The sequence below is a fragment of the Mustela nivalis genome (genome assembly GCF_964662115.1).
Source record: "Mustela nivalis genome assembly, chromosome: 4".
Classification (NCBI taxonomy): domain Eukaryota; kingdom Metazoa; phylum Chordata; class Mammalia; order Carnivora; family Mustelidae; genus Mustela; species Mustela nivalis.
This window is the reverse complement of record NC_139023.1, coordinates 6,191,925-6,206,668: the sequence shown is the minus strand read 5'-3', so window position 1 is coordinate 6,206,668 and position 14,744 is coordinate 6,191,925. Positions and strand designations below refer to the sequence as shown.

Here is a 14,744-nt window from a genome sequence, read left to right as displayed (position 1 = left end):
TGAAGAACAATCCTATTTACTACACGTACCTCTATCTCTATCTCTATCTCTGTCTCAATCAGTGGGAGAAACGCGCACACAGCCACACCCCCAAAGAGATGGTGCATGAGGAGGTGCAGGAGAGCCTGACAGTATTTTCTAACTTCCGGGGCCATCTCCATTCATGCCCTTTCCAAGAAAATCCCATTTTTGCTTAAATTTCTATACAGGCTCAATGTCACTTGCATAATTTTCAGTGACAGGAACAAAATTTTGCTGTCTGAGATGTGGCCCCAAACTTCTGGGTTTCGGTCCTCCCCCGTCGGATTTGTGTGGCCCCGGCTCACCACGGACGGAGCTGTCGCCGGGTTCTGCTGCGGGTGTCCTCATAGCTCTGCGACTTCCTTCACCTGTGAACTCAGCCTCTGGGCTCCAGTTCCAAGTCGCACAGGTGACAGCCTGAGAGCGAGGGACAGGCTGGCCCAGCCTCTTCCCTTTGGCAGGGGCTTGGTTGGGGCCTGTTTTCCTAGAACAGTTGTGAGCAAGGAGGCAATGCCATCGGCCTCCGGTAAAAACACGTGCTCGTCCTGCCCAGTCCTTCCTAAAATGGCTCTGAACCCAATCGAAAAGAACATTTTTTATAAGTAAAACGGTTAGGTTTCGGATACACAAGTGCCTTTGACAGGGAGGTAGAGTCTGGTGGCTCGACTCCCTTGGGCCTCACTTAAGTAGGAGAAGAGAGAGAATTCTTGATTCCTGTCAGGAAGGAAATAGTGAGAGATTCGAGGAGGAAGGGGCTAGGAGAGCTGAGGGAGGTCCTACATGAAATCAGTGTGGCCATCGGGCAGGCCAGTCGGGAGAACCAAGTAGGACTCATGAAGAAGTTCCCCTTGGATGGCAGAAATCGATGAAGTTGAGCCTGTGGTTCAGGGAGTGTGGATGAGTATTTTTTAAAAATATTAATTTTTATTTTTTTATAATGAGAATGTCCAAACGTTTGTGAAGATAAAGAACACCACCAATTCCCATGCACCCCGCCCCCCCCCCCAATCTGGCAAATGTTAAGGAGAACAAGTCTGGGAGGGGGAGGGGCAGACTCCAGCAGGCAGCAGGTCCCGGGAAGGACAAAGCGGTCACCGACAGGTGTACTGGTGAACTTGTCAGGAGTGGACGGGAAGTTGAAATCCAAGATGTTTGTTCTTCTTAATCACAGGCCAATGGAATAATTGCTAAATGAGGTCTGGCTCCTTGTTCTTTGAGAAGGGATTATGTAACCTGAGAAAGCAGACCCCCCCGGCCTAATCTCCAAATTGCTGGGGGTCTTACCCGGTGACCAGACTAAGAAGTCAGGAGGAGGAGACATCACTCATTTCACGCGCAGCCGCTGTTGGTCTGCACTCTCCCAGGCGCTGTGCGAGGCTCTCTAGGCACAACCGTCTGAAAGACAGGGCCCTCGCTGTCACAGAATGCAGCGCGCCGTGGGAGAAAGAGAGAAGAAATTCTGTAACGAGCATTCCATGGTACCTAGAATTGTTCTCGTAGCATAGAATAGGTGAGATCTCCTGCGGGAAGACAAACGCCTTGATTTCCGGAAGGACAGATAGGAGTTAGGTAGATGGAGTTGGGGGTAGAGGCAATCTAGACAAAGTAAACAAAGAGGTACTTGAACTGAAGTCAGGGCTGCAGGCTGACTGTGTGCTTGGGACCTTCTGGGAGGAGGGCAGAGATGGGCTCGGAGCAGGGCTGTAGTCCAGCCCCAGCTTGGCTCCCTGGAGCAGCCGCATCCACCCCGAGAAGGAGGGGCCTTCGTCCGATTTGCACACGATGCCGTTGGGCCGGGGAGAGCCCTGTCGAACGTGTTTGGTCTTTTTTGGGGAGCATATGTGAGGATGTTCTTGAATTTAAGCAGGATCCTGAAGCTGATGGGGAGCTCCGGAAGAATTTAAAAAGCAGACCAGAGACAAAACTCAGACCTGCGTTTGAGAAAGGTCATTCTGGCTGCATTTGGAAAGATGGCAAGCCTGGAGGAAAAGGAACTAGTGAGAGAGGGCCGGTCCAGGTGAGAAATAATGGCGGCCTGCACTAGGGCTATGGCGGGGGAAACGGAAGGGGCGGGTTCAATGTCCAGAAGGTGGAATGGGGAGCCTTGATGGCAGCCTGGCTCATTGGATGAGGGAGAGGGAGGAGGTTGGGATGACTCCTCGATTTTCAGTTTCGGCAGCACCGTGGAAGGTTAGAGCTTCCCAGCAAAGACTGATAAACCCAAGAACTTTGACATAGTGTGTGGTAAGGTGTTACCTATGAGATAACAATAAAAAGTTCCTTATTTAAGCATCATGGTTAAAGATTAAAAGGAAGGCTTCCATCGTAGCTTTTGAGAGAGAGGAAAAACTCCCTGAACTTGAGCCATGCCCCTTGAGAAAATGAGCCATTAATATTAAAGGCCGTTGTTACTGCCCCTTCCAAGGACAACCAGATCTCCTGCTGGGGATAATCAGTCCTTCAAGATAGGGCAGGGTAAGGCCCAGCCGTAGACAGCTAGTTCATCACTTCTCTCTTGCTTTCAAGAGTAACATGGTGGAAACCCAGAGGATCCCACACTTTTTCCCATACTTCTGGAGAAAGCAGGATTTGTTTCTTTTGTTCCTGATGGTGGACACGTCAGCAGCATCTTTCTGTCTCCCTCTGCTTCCTCAGATGGTCGAGTAGCTCAGCCTTTAGAGTTGAACGGTCCTGGGTTTGAACTCCAAGGTCCTTGTCGTCTATCTACAGATGGGCAGGACACATCTCCATGAGCCTCATCTGTAAAATGGGGGAAATGTGACCTATGTCACAGGGCTGTTATGAAGGGTAAGGGAGAGAGAATGGAAGTGCCTGACTTCAGGCCTGGCAGGGAGCACGCAGGCCATGGTCGTCGTAGAGGAGGCAGTCATTGCTACAGTCCTTGTTTTTTTGTTTGTTTTTTAAAGATTTATTTATTTAAGAGAGAGATTGAAGGGGGAGGGGAGAGGTCAGAGGGAGAGGGAGAAGCAGACTCCCACTGAGCAAGGAGCATGATCTGGGGCTCCATCCCAGGACCCTGACTCAGGGCTCCATCCCAGGACCCTGGGGCCATGACCTGAGCCAGAGGCAGAAGCCCAGCTGACTGAGCCACCCAGTACCCCGCTGTTGTCCTTTTTGTAATGCTAATTTCGGACATTAGGAAGAGATACAGTTGGATTTTGCGGACTTGGGTCACTCCACGGGCCTCATCTGTTAGGTGGTAACTCCATATCATGTTGCCTTCTTTACCGACTGGCCTCAGGAGAAAGAGGTGCGCGCCACGACGCCCTGTGAGTCAAAGGGCAGGTGACATACACTGCCTGCCCCTTCCTGAGGTCCTTGGGATATTGGGCTAATTGTGTTCAGGATAGAACTATGGTACTCTTGGTTTTTGCATGACCATGATGTTCTCCTGGGATGTAGAAGGCCATGGAAGCTACCCTTGGAATTACATTTAATAATTCAACAAAGACTATTTATTGTTAACTACCTGGGAGGCTTGGTGGCCGGTTGCACCCAAAGAAAATGGGCTTAACTTTCTTATCAAGAAACAGTCTTGATAAGGCACTTGGTGACTGTAACTTTGGTCATTGCTCTGGAATGTCCCTAGTGGTGCTGCCAGTTTTCATCACCCATAGGTATGATATTTGTATAAATGCCACATGTATGCTTTCACTAATTAAAAATGCTTTTTTTGCTGTTGCTGGAATTGAAAACAAACAACTAGTCTCCTGTGGAAAGAGGAGTATTGGAAATTCAGGAGTTACTATTATTAAAGTGCCCAGGATCCAAACTACATGTGTAAGCATTATTCTTCTTGGTTGCCGCTGAATCCTCACAGAGCGGCACAAGGATCAAACAGAGTTTGAGAATCAAACAGAGAAAAGTGGAAAGTATTTTTTTATTTAATATTTTATTTATTTATTTGACAGAGAGAGAGAGAGAGATCACAAGTAGACAGAGAAGCAGGTGGGGTGGGGTGGGGGCGGGAGCAGGCTCCCTGCCGAGCAGAGAGCCCGATGTGGGGCTCGATCCCAGGACCCTGAGATCATGACCTGAGCTGAAGACAGGGGCTTAACCCACTGAGCCAGCCAGGCGCCCCTGGAAAGTCTTTTTTTCCATACTACTCTGAGATCCGTTATGCATTTGAGAAAGAGATTTCAAAGTGCTTAAAATGAGCCATTCATAACTTGTTTGCTAGAGAAGAAAATTCAGTGACAGTTAAAAATTTAAATCAGTAGTTGTCATCAAGGTGCTTTTACCTCCCAGGGGACAGGTGACAAGATCTGAAGACATTTTGGTGGTCATAAGTCAGCGGGATGTGGGGGGGTTGCTACTGGCACCCAGAGGACAGAGGTCAGGGATGTTGCCACACAACCGGCAAAGCACAACAGTCCCCATTAGCTAAGGATCGTCTGGGCCAAGTGGTGCCAAGGTTGAGAACCCTGAGTTAAATAATGGCTGGTGGCAGCAGCATTTGGTTCTTTCAGCAGGGAATTAGCCTTTCTATTGCTTTTTGAGAATTCAAATTGCTTTCCTCTGTTTGTAGAGGGGAAAAAACTGGTATACCCTCTTATGGGCTAAATCTGGGCGTCTGCTTCGTATCTAAGTCTCCTATTGCCAGGTGATTCCGTCCAAAAAATCATCAGGCCAGTTGCTGGGGTGATTGTGGGTGGGAAAAACCAACAACCAGATAGACCAAAGTGTTGGCTTTTCAAACAGGTCAGTTGATCACCTGTGGACACGCAGTTCTTTTGTGGCCATAAAGGACGGTGTAGGAGAGAGAGGCGAGGAAGGGCCTCCCCAGTTCAAGGCTCCCCTTTGAGGAAAGGGCAAGGTGGCTCTTCAGACGCTTGCCACGCGTGAAGCCGTCCAGGAGAGTCACAGAACCTTCCTTCTGTTTTCTCTGTTCTCCCTGGTTGTCTTTATTTCATACACCGTTTCTTGAATACTCTCAGCCCAGTTCCGTGCTAAGTACTGCTCTTGATGCAAAAGATTCAGGTGGTTCCAAGAATAGCAAAAGACAATTGACGGAGCCCTGTAGCTCATGGCACTATCTCAAAAAGGAAAGGTGGACAAAGGGCTTCTCCCCCAGATTCTGGGTATTTACATCATACAAGGTATAAAATGAAGCCACATTTGGCTATGCATTTAATGGTGTCTTTATTGAAAACTGTAAAAAAGTATAAATTCATAATAATTGACTGGCATAGCCATATGTCAATTTTGTGGATTTTATTCTTTGCGGAAAATTTTTGTTTTATCTTTGAAAGCTGACCCAAGTCTGGGGCTTACTAATGGACATATATTGGTAGATAGTAGCCAAATTAAAATTAATGACAGTAAATGAACCTATTTGTAGGAAATAGGTTTTAAGCTGAATCCTTCTTAGGCTGTCGGAAATCAAATAACTTTTCACTGTGATGAATGTCATTACATCTTCCGATGCTTCAGTGGAACTCACTGCCCAAATGTGGCAGAAGAGCTAAGGGAGAGAGTCGGAAGCCAGGCTGCAGGGATTCGGATCCTGGCTCTTTCTGAGACTCTGGAACTTGGAGCAGACCTCTTCTCTTCCAGGGCCACCCGTTTCGTCATCATCAGAATGAGGGTAGTAGCATTTTCCTCAGAGGGTGATTGACAGGATCTAATGAGCTTATGCAAGTAACTAGCTCAAAGTCCTCGGTATGTGTAATTTTTGTTGTCACCATCACTTTGCATTGTATTTTATTATTCTGTGTTTGTACTAAGCAGGAGACTGAGGGTTGGTTGGGCCCACTGCAGTCTGCCCGAATCCAATGTTGTGTAAACACACCTAATTTTGATCATCTTGAGCTCCTTGAGAGGGTTATCTTTGAAAAGTGCACACTTTGAAACTAACAGGACTGAGATTTATTCATTTATAACCAAATCCTCTGGCTTTCTATGCAGTCACCCTATGAAATATGGGAGTAAGATCAGCATCTTAGATTCCTAAGGCTCAAATGCATTCCAGTCTTGAGGCAACTGAAGCCATATATTAGAATTTGAGCTTTTGATTGCCTTAGAAGAGATGCTTTTAACTCTTTTAGCCTGCGCAATGGTCGGGAGTGTTGGAGAGCTGCTCTTAGGAATGTTAAGATCAAATATATCCTCGCTGCAATTATGTCAAGTTGATGACCTGTTATATTTGCTGCCCCTAAAGCAGGACAGAGTCAAAATACTGTGCACAACTAGGTGGAGATGATTTTATAGCTTCAGTGTTCCAATTTTGTTTCCTAAGTGAAAACAGATGGTTACATTTAAGCTTAGCTACATTGTTTAAGCGTATCCCTCCTGCTCAGGATCTTGGCAGTAGTTGCCTGTGTGTTAGTCTAGGAAGGTGGTTTATCAGAATGGTCCTTCAAAGTCTGAATTTTCTTGTTAAAATGTTAAAGTGAGAATGCCTTGGAAATGTTAGAAATCACTGTTTTTTTTGAGGAGTGATGTTAGTGATTGTTAGTGTGGGAAACATTCAAAATCATAAACACCTCAAGCCGGATGGGCAGGGGAGAAGTGGTTGTGAGTTTTGTAAGATGAAAGGGGTACTGTACTCAGGGTAAGAGATCTGGGAATTCTATTCATTCTAAACTGAATTTTGAATAAATGACTAACTACTTATATACAGAGAACTAAAGATTTACTCATCTATAAGACATGAGCTGTAAAAGTAACGTCCCCATGGGGATGGGTATCAGCATGGCGGCACACGCGACGAGAGCTCCATGGGCAGACAGACTGACCCTGTTTCCCCCTGACTTCAGCAGCGGCAGAGATGATGGCTCTGATAGCAGTTTCAATGAAAAACAGGAGCGAAGAGATCAGGAGTGGAAATTTACCCAGAAAACAACAATGTGTCAGTGACATTCAGTCCAGAAGAGAAATTTCCAAGCACCATTTCATTGCCCATTAGGGGAGAGAATAGTTCTCATTACAGAAATCCTAAGAAAGGTAGGAAAACGTAAATTAAATTTGAGTTTGACTGGTATTAGAGCCTCATACTCTGTATCCCTTTAGGTGCTCTATAGCCCTTTAAACTGTTGGTATGCTGCAGAGAGCAAATGTAACCCATCCTCTGCTGTGCGTAAGCAAGTATTACAGGATCCTATTTAAGATATAAAGAGCACAGAGAAGAAATAATAAAGAGCTGCCCAAGTGCTTGGGGCACTGTGCCCTTCAGCTAAGGGACACTGATAAGAAAAACCGAATGGAATTCCTGAAAAATGGGAAAACATATTTTCAGGGGCATAAATCCCAATGCGAAGAGAAAAAATAAGGAAAAGATATAGGCTTTAAACAGCTAGAAAAAAAAAATCCTTGTTTTCTAGAATGTATCTTCAAAGACATTTGGTAGGCATTCTAATAGCTACGGTTAACTTTCTAATAATAAAATTTTAGATGCAGAATCATTCTTTATCGTTTCAAATTTCCAAAAATCTGTGTTAAAGGTGTGGTACAATGTATTTTAAACAAACAAGTATTCTTAAATATCCTGCTCTCTTCTGACTCTGCTGCTGGCCAGGATAATGCAAGATGGCTGCTCCAACTCTGTTTTCCTGTCTGTAGAACAAGGGTAAAAAGCTCGGCCTGCAGAGTTACCCAGGTTGTTAATTTCATACATATACGTTAAATTACATACACAGTATTGTCCTGGGTAGCTGGCAGGAATCCAGTAAAGGCTGCAGGGTCACGTGAGTAGTGGTCTTAGTATACCAAACTAGACCCAGACTGCTCAATTTGTGTATATTTTGTCCAGTCAGTTTACTGAGCATCAATTTCAGAATCTGCAGAAATGATGGGGAAACTTTCAAGTGTGTGTGTGAGTCTGTGTCCACGTCTGTGAAATGTCCGAGCTTTGCAATCTGCGAATAAAACATCTTGGGAGAAAGAAATTACACTCAGTGGTAAAGGATCCCTCGTCCTCTCCCCCTCGTGCTGTTGACTCTAAAACGTCCATTGCAACATCTCATCATAGTCTTCTCCATTTCTGGTTTTTCTGTTTTATAATATTTTATAAAATGCAAACTTAATCCAAGGCATGTCTTGTGATCTTTCTGGATCTAGAAGAGGAACAGGCCTAAGTGGAAATAAACAAGGCCCAGAATCTTAAGCAAGAGGGTAGAGACCTATTCACTCCCACTCTCTGAGCAATTTATGACCGGTGAAGTTCTCTAATGAGCACAGAACGAGAGCATTGCATCTTCTCTTAATTAGTTTGACAGATACTCATTTAAATTTGAAAAGATTCCCAGGCTCCGGATAGCCAAGGAAGGTTCTGAATTCCTTTTGCATCTTAATTCTGTTTTTGTTGTGGTGGCTCTGGGGAATGTCAACATCTGAAGACGAATAAAGCCCACGTCTCCGGCCAGGGACCTCCACATCTCCTATTTCTAAGTGCCGTGAACCACTACGCTTTGGCTTTGCAGCTGCAGAATCCAACACAAAGCACCAGGTTCTGCGAGATTACTGTTGGCCTTGGTTTCTAGGGAATTTTTTTTTTTCTTCTCATGCCTAACAAGAGCTAGGCTGGCCTTCAAGGGCCAGCTTTACATCAGAATGAATCACTAATCTGATGTGCTGGTACACACCAAAACTGATGAATTCACTAAACTCTGAATTGTTTTGACCCTCCATACTTAAAACCATCATGGATATTAGGTTTTCACCAGCCTTTGGTGATCCGTGGAAACGAGTCATCAGGAGGCCATATATACTCCCAGTATGTATGGATACATATCTGTATGGGTATGTGTGGCCGTATTTACCCTTCAGCCCATAGTTACCCTGAGCGTTATCAGCGTTGTTAGTGTACGCCGACGGTGGCCTTGACTCCCCTTGTCAGCCTCGCCCTCGCTCTAGCTGCCCACTGGGCGGTGCCCAGTCATAAAGCCCACGAGCATCGCCATCCGTCCACCCTCGCTGGCCTGGCCAGGCCCGGTGGGGCCAGCTGCGAAGGTCTTGAGAAGTGCCCTTCACAATGCCTACAAAGAAAGGCCCCTCTAGGCTGGCCAGCTACACTCCTGACTGGGACCTGCTCTCAGGGGACCGTTTACACACAGACAGCGTTGAGGGGAAGGACAGCGTTGGCCTGGTCTACTAAAGCTAGGCATGGAACTCTTGAGTGGGTTCATTCATCAGGTCAGTCCGGTCTATGGTTCTTCAGCCAAGTGTCCCATGCGTGCCTCCCACTGCCGCCATCTTTCCCGCTGACTCAACGCAGATTCCTCTGCTTCCTCGATCCACCGTAATAGAGCCAGAACGGAACATCCAAGGAAAGGAGGCCAAAAATGCTGGGACTGATTGAAAGAGAGACAGAGCTTGCAGACCATTTACTGTTGTCTCAAGTCCATTGACCTGTTCGTTTGAGGCTATTCTCTGTGGTCCTTTCCTTGGCGGAGGTGGGGTAGCGTGGTGCCGGCTCCGAATGGGGTGGGAGCCAGTCCCTGCTTTACCATTTCTTTCTGGAAGAACCTTGAGCAAGTTTTACCTCTTTGAGCAACCATCTCCTGTCCCGTGAAACAAGGATGGTAATGTGAGACTGAGCTGAGCTGACATCTGTAGAGTGCTTCACGTTACGGCCGTGTGGAACAGTTTCTCAAAGTGGGTCCCTGGGCCATTAGGGTCTCCGAAGAACTTGTTAGAAATGCAAATTCTCAGGCCCCAAGATTTAAAAAAAACGCTCAGGGGTGGAGAATGTATTTGTGAGTCATATATCTGATAAGGGGTTAATCTAAAACATACGGAACTCAATGATAAGCAACCTGATTACAGAAATGGCAGAGAACTTGAAAAGAGGTTTCTCCCAAGATGTCACACAGATGTCCAATAGGCACATGAGAAGATGCTCAACATCAGTAATAACCAGGGAAATGAAAATCAAAGCTATAATAAAATATTACCGCCTACCCACTAGATGGCTAATGGGAAAAAAAATCGGTCTTGGAGAGGATATGGAGACATTGGAAACTTTGCACGCTGTGGGGAACGGTGTGATGGTTTCTCAGAAAATTAAGCCTAGGATTACTATATGATCTAGCTATTTTCCTGCTGGGTAGAGACCCCAGGTCACGGTGGCTGTACACACACTTTCATAGCAGCGTGTTCATAACAGCCGAGAGATGGAAGTAGCTCAAGGTCCATCCGCGGACAGACGATGAACAACATGTGGTCTTGCCAGACGATGAAATAGTCGGTCTTAAAAAGGAAGGAAATTCTGACACACGTTACAGCGTGGATAAACCTTAAGGACATCATGCTGAGTGAAATAAGGCGGTCACAAGCAGACAAATTCTGTGTTTCCGCTTACATGAGGTGCCTAGAGTAGGCTACCTTACAGAGACAGTGGAAAAGTGGGAGATAGAATGTACACACGGGGAAGAATATTGGTTACACGATGCGGTGAGGACACTTAACGTTACTGAAGTGCACAGCTAAAAATGGTGGAAGGGAAAAATCTCATGGGTATTTTACCACAGTTAAAAAATTCAAGAGTGGAGCTCGGTAGTCTGAGTTTTAACAAGCCCTTTGGGTAGTTCTGATACTTGCTCAAGCCTGAGAACCCTTGATATACAACAAGCATTTAATGAATGGTGGCTTCTAAGATAATAATATCACTATTATAGATGCATCAGTAAAATAACAATGATGTTCAATATAGTTTGATTTAAAGTGTATTTGATATTCTAATTTTTGAAAATTAGTGAGGTGTGGGGCACCTGGGTGGCTCAGTCGGTGAAGCATCTGACTTCGCTCAGGTTAAGATCTCAGGGTCCTGGGGTGGAGCCCCGCATGGGGCTCTGCACCCCGCAGGGAGTCCTCTTATCTCTCTCTCCCTCTGCCTCTTCCCCCCACTTACACACATGTATGCTCTCGCTCTCTCTCTCAAATAAATGAAATCTTTGAAAAAGGAAAGAAAGAAATTAGTGAGTTGTATTTGAAAAATCCTGCTAAGTGAATTTGGGATATACAGTTATCAAGAATTCCTCTTCCCTAACCACTTTACAGTTCGGAAAGCTTGTCTATGTTTCTAATTTCCTGACAGCTGAATGGAGAAGGGCGCACATTAATTTCTAAAGGATACATTCAGCCTTGTGAAGCTGAGAAATCATTCTTTCCAGGCTCTCAGGATGTCAGTGTCCACATAGAACATTTTTAGAATCTGTTTCTGACCATTATTGTCTTCAGCATCACTGCCCTATGTTTTTTGACTATGGGAAAAGCCAAATAATGTTGTAAACTTTTTCTTTCCTTTTGAATGCTTCCCTCAGCATCAGAATAGATGTCAAGAGCAGTGTTAGCAGTATCTCTGTGCCCATCTAGCACATTCCAAGTGGACAGTGTAGAGTTATTATATACCCACGCCATTTGAGATTCTGACGGAAGTTAACAGCGGAGACAACATTAATTTACTTTTTCAGTAGATACTCCTGAACTGTTAACATTTTATTAGCCTTGAGTTTAGATGACCAGCCTTGTTTCAGGCAGTTCTTGCCACCTGGTGCACATTTTGCTTTATTTGTATTTATCTTTTGGAGGGCAAAGGGCAAAGGGCTTTGAAGAGTCCCCCAGGCAAGCAAAGGAGAAGCGTTTCTTCAAGAAACATTGATGGCCTGTTGTTTTCCTTTACAAAGGGCAACAAGGATGTAATGTCAGTGCTACACTTGACCATCATCGGTCAAACCAAAGCAAACAAGCCAGTGCCGGTCTTTTTAAAAAAACAAAAACAAAAACAAAACAAAACAAAAACCGAGGACATTTAGTAACCACCATGTTGTGTTTCCAGCCCAAGAAAACCACCCTCATTTCAGAAAATGTTTACTTTCTTGCTCTTAGTGAGTGATGTGCCTGAAAGTCTGAGAGAAGTCATAGCATTTGTGGAAAGGTTCTATTTGTTTAGCAAGACCATAGCTATTAAAATTTTTGGTAATTTTGACTTTCTGAAAAAGAGAGAACTGGTTCTGAGGACATTTCTGCCTTGAGAATGAGAAAATTGATGAAAAAAAAATAAAGATGAAAGAAAAAAGAAAAAGCCAAGTGGTTAGCGTTATCTGTATTAATGAGAAATTTGGAGGTTCAGCCTGCTGGCGGGCAGGTGTAGCTGTGCTCCTTTGTTTTATGCCGCCCCTTCATGTCTTTTCGAACGGCCATATGCCTCCGTGCGCTCTTGTGCTGGTTCTTGTTGGTTTGCATGTGTGTTTTTTCCAGGGAGGTGCCCTCTGCGCACCCATCCTCACTTTTCCCTGTTTTCATCTGTCATCTTGGGTTTTCTTATGACGTGAGATTGGCGTCCCTGCGGAGGGATCCTGGGGTTACTCCGGTCCGAGCGCAGTCGGGGTTCTCCCCTCGCACGCACCGAGGGACTGTGTCCAGACCCAGCGACGGTGGGGCTGGGATTCCGGGGGTTGGTGGCGGGAGGGGCTTCCTCCCCTGCGTTCTCTAGTCCTCGTTCAGAGGAGAAGACATTCAGCGGTTTAACCATCTTAACCAGCTTAACCAGCCTGTCTTCCACAGTGGATGGGACAGGAGGACCTGCTGGAAGTGCTGCTCATTTAAAAAACCTGCAGAAAAGTACGCAGCCCTAGATGGCGAATGTGCCCCCCACTCTTCGCACCTTGAAATCTAATCCCCAGTGTGATGGTATTTGCAGGTGGGGGTCTTTAGGGGGTGGTTAGGTCATAAGGCTGGAGCTCTCGTAATGGGATAAGTGCTCTTACAAAAGAGACCCCAGAGGGCTCTCTGGAACCTTCTGCCGTGTGAGGTTCTAGCAAAAAGACAGTTTTCTAGGAACCAGAAAGTGGGCTCTCCCCAGACACCATCTGCTGGCGCCTTGATCTTGGACTGCCCAGGCTCCAGAACTGTGAGAAATAATTTTCTCTTGTTTCTAAGCCACCCAGACTATGGTATTTTGTTACAGCAGTTCAGACAGGCTACGACATGTACATAATAATTTTTTTTTAATTTTTAAAAAATTTTGAAATTTTTAATTTTTTTATAAACATATATTTTTAGCCCCAGGGGTATAGGCCTGTGAATCGCCAGGTTTACACACTTCACAGCACTCACCAAAGGTACATAATAATTTTTAACCATTTCTAAGTGGACCGTCCCATGGTATTACGCACACTCACGTTGCTGTGCACCCTCCACCACCAGCCATCTCCAGAACATCAAGGCCACGTTCTTCGTCACTTCTGGCCTCGGTTCTCAAGTTCCAGCTGACTCCATGTCCCATCTGGGTCTTTCAAAGTCTGCGTGCCTATCTTGGTTATTGAACTTGGAGGGTGGTAAGGCTTCTTTTTTTCTTTCTTTTTCTCCCCCCACCCCCCGCCCTTTTGTAACAAACACTACGTGATGAAGTGGTTTCCGTGGAATTCAAACGATCTTGTTTTGGTTATTTCTTATCGGGAAAGCTGATTTTTTTTTTTTTTTTTTTAAGAGTGATGGCAGAAGTGAAGGGTGGGGGTGGAGCGCTCCTCTTGTGAACCAATTTAGGCAAAAAGGAAGTGGTGAGCTGATGCCGTACTGTTCCTGGAGATGTATTCTGGGTACCACTCTCAAAGAATGGAGGCTCCCAGCTTTTACCCAGTAAACCTTCAGGTTGTACCTTAGGGCAACCTCCTTACAGTTTTTGTATTTGCTGTCCCTTGATCAGAGCTTCTTAAGGTCATGGTGCCCTTGAGCTCCCATTACGTGGGTGGGGGAGGTTCTCTTATACTCAGTGTGCACAGCATACCAGGAACCCTACACCAGATAGAGGGAACGTGCCCAGCCTCTCGCTCAGCCTGATGAGGGATGACTTCTCTAGGGGTACACCCTCTGCTGGTTCCAACTTCTGGAGCTTCTCAGGGTTCCCCTGAAGGGAACACAGCCATCTTCGTCTGGTGTCTGGTTTACTTGCTGTGGAAGTAGGTTTGTGCAATACAGGCTGAGTCAGTCCCATGTTGAAAAAGATACACTTTACTTCTTGGAATATTCTTGGAAGAGAAACTTGCTCAGATTCATTTCTTTTTGATCCAAAAGTCGCCTTCCCCACCCTCCCGCCCACATTGTTATAAACCCCTCATGTCTCTCTCAGCCTCTCTGGGAAAATTCTACATGTTGTTTTGGAGGTACGCTTTTCTTCCAGATATGGCAATGGCCACGAGTAGTTTATCAGACACAAGCAGGAAAATGTTAAGCTATGCAGCCACTCATACCTCTTGGGTCTCCGGAGGCAGGATTTCTAGTGAAATCTCTGGCTAATTGACAATAATGTTAGGCGTGGAACTAGTTTGTTGAGCCAAACAAGAAAAATAGGAGTGGGAGCAGTGCCCATGACATAAGAATACTGAAAACCTGGAAACCTAATGGTCTGTTAGCCATTAATTTTAATTTTCCTGTGTAATTGCGAATAAATCCCAGGGCACAACTTGGGAGATACTAAATAGCCTCTAAAGAGATTTTAGTCAGGCTTAAAAATGTTTTATTTCTGCCAGAACTTCAGTGGTCCTCATTTTTTTTTTTTTAAGATTTTATTTATTTATTTGACAGAGATCACAAGCAGGCAGAGAGGCAGGCAGAGAGAGGAGGAAGCAGGCTCCCTGCTGAGCAGAGAGCCCGATGCGGGGCCCTATCCCAGGAACCTGAGATCATGACCTGAGCCGAAGGCAGAGGCTTTAACCCACTGAGCCACCCAGGTGTCCTGGTCCTCATATTTTAGACCAGTTACT

General features: G+C 45.5%; 1 protein-coding gene and 1 long non-coding RNA gene across 4 annotated transcripts in view; one reads left to right on the top strand and one right to left on the bottom strand.

Moving 5' to 3' along the window:
* Window positions 1-14,744, top strand: part of SHROOM3 (shroom family member 3) — a 186,315-nt gene that overhangs the window by 34,722 nt on the left and 136,849 nt on the right. The gene's annotated exons all lie outside the window — the stretch shown is intronic.
* On the bottom strand, window positions 11,530-13,820 carry LOC309862772. 2 transcript variants are annotated; one of them, XR_014310705.1, is made up of 2 exons: window positions 13,099-13,820; window positions 11,530-12,325 (listed from the first exon to the last, which is right to left on the bottom strand). It is a non-coding gene; the product is annotated as an uncharacterized lncRNA (long non-coding RNA). The 2 variants fall into 2 exon arrangements; XR_014310706.1 differs by having other exon boundaries at window positions 13,164-13,820.